The 2,132-nt window shown below is 41.7% G+C and overlaps 1 long non-coding RNA gene across 1 annotated transcript; it reads right to left on the reverse strand.

Annotated features, from left to right (window-relative positions):
* Positions 1–1,004: 1,004 nt before the first annotated feature.
* LOC306820070 lies at positions 1,005–1,759 on the reverse strand. The gene is made up of 2 exons (XR_013778635.1): positions 1,551–1,759; positions 1,005–1,052 (listed from the first exon to the last, which is right to left on the reverse strand). It is a non-coding gene; the product is annotated as an uncharacterized lncRNA (long non-coding RNA).
* Between the last annotated feature and the right edge of the window lie 373 nt (positions 1,760–2,132).

Below are 2,132 nucleotides of genomic sequence, written 5' to 3' on the forward strand. Positions count from 1 at the left end.
GCACGTTCTAGGCTGATCTGGGGCCTAAAGTTGTATGCTCCGATTGGCTGCTCCTGCTCGACAATCCTTTCTGTTCCCGGCTTCTCCTCCTCTTCTGATTGAGAACCGCATTGCCACTCCCACTCATCCAACAGTTTTTCACGCCTTTTCTTTAACTTACGAATCTGGTCCTTTCTCTCTGTCGCCTTGGACCGAGGGATCAAGTCTGACCACCCGTCCAATCCTCGTTCGAGGTTGTAGACTTCCCGCTCCAGGTTTTTATGAATCAGTTCGCGTTCCCTCCTGGTCATATGTTGGTGGTCGGTTGCCTCGGCCTGGTCCATGGCTGTTTTAGCCTCGTTAGTGAGGGTGTTAATTTCTTCTTCAGCGAACCTTGTCCAGAAGCTGATCAGAATGATTTGTTCAGTTTCATCAAACTTATTGTCACATTCCACCGTTTTTCCATCAATGTTTTCCGCTTTCTTTTTGAATTCATCGTCGTCCACTTCTCTCAGTGCTGTGGCATACTCAAACCCTGCATCTCTGACTTTGAAGTGATCCACTTTGAAGTTCCTCCATTCACTCCTCATTTCACCTTCACCTATAGCATTAACTCTGGAGGCGAGGTAATTTGCTCTTTTAGTGAATGCAGTCTGGGCTGCTGACCGTTTCTGCTTCAGCCTCTCCAGCTCCTCCTCTATTGCTGCCATCTTGCCAACTTTTCATGCATTAATTTGACAGTGTTTTCCGCCAATTGGGTTAAGTAGTCCTTTATTTGTAGACTCTGTCCTCTTCTTGGCTTTCACTTATTAATTATTTGCCCTGTAAGTCAGCAGATTAGTAGACAGCTGTATGGGTGGACTTTTGGCTTATCAGAAATCTTATGCCAACTTTTCTTTCATTTGTCCTTGCATCTCCTTGCTCTTCTTTATAAAAGAAGAACCGTGGTTTATGACTGTTCGGATTTCTTCATTTTTTGCCTTCCGAAAAGGCTCATCAGGAAGCACAATGTTACAACTCGTGATTTTTCCTTAATTCTTTATTTTTAAATTAAGTGACCACAGGTCATAAACCTGAAATACAAACAACAAATATTATTCAAATAATATTATTCAAATAATATAATATAATAATGAAATCAAAAGAAGCCTGCAAAGACATTAAAAATGTAGCGAATCTTGCTTAAACAATATAAAACTACATTACCCAGAATGCCTAGTGACTAGGAGCATGCGCACAGCGACCCTAACGATTCTGGTTGCTATGGACGCTGACACAACGAAACCATGCCACCCGTGCTCCCTTTAAGTTATTTACACACACAAACGCAGCATAATGAAGCGGCACTACACCATGAATCACCAAACTAAACCACCACCATCACCACCGCCACCAGAAACTAGCAGATTGAATCAAACAATCGCTTCCGCGTTGCCGAGCGCTCGCGTCTCGCGAGCTACCGGCTAACCTGCTATTCTTAGCCAGATAACACACATCGATCTACCGTGCTCACACATAAAGTGACTTTGACAAGGGTTATTTAGGCATCGTGAGAAGTAGCAGTGGCTTACCAACGGGCTATGTGCTCCTGATGATGGTTCTAGTGAAAGTGAATCCCAGGTGTCATAATTAAAGGTGTTTATCAAAGCTACGCATGCGCACACAACGTAACATGCCTAAGCATGAATGAAACTTAAACTTTTTTTTTTTTTTTTTTTCTTTTCTTTTCTTCTCGTTAAATAAACATCAGGCTCATTCTCATTTGAGAGCCAAGGGTCTTAACAGTCATGTTACGCTACATAATGTACGTCACTAACGTAAAGTAACGTCATGTTACGTTACATGATGTACGTCACTAACGTAAAGTAATGTCATGTTACGCTACATAATGTACGTCACTAACGTAAAGTAACGTCATGTTACGCTACATAATGTACGTCACTAACGTAAAGTAAGGTCATGTTACGTTACATAATGTACGTCACTAACGTAAAGTAACGTCATGTTACGCTACACGATGTACGTCACTAACGTTAAGTAACGTCATGTTACGTTGCACGATGTACGTCACTAACGTAAAGTAACGTCATGTTACGTTACATAATGTACGTCACTAACATAAAGTAATGTCATGTTACGCTACATAATATACG

This window comes from Symphodus melops (genome assembly GCF_947650265.1).
Source record: "Symphodus melops genome assembly, chromosome: 2".
Lineage (NCBI taxonomy): Eukaryota > Metazoa > Chordata > Actinopteri > Labriformes > Labridae > Symphodus > Symphodus melops.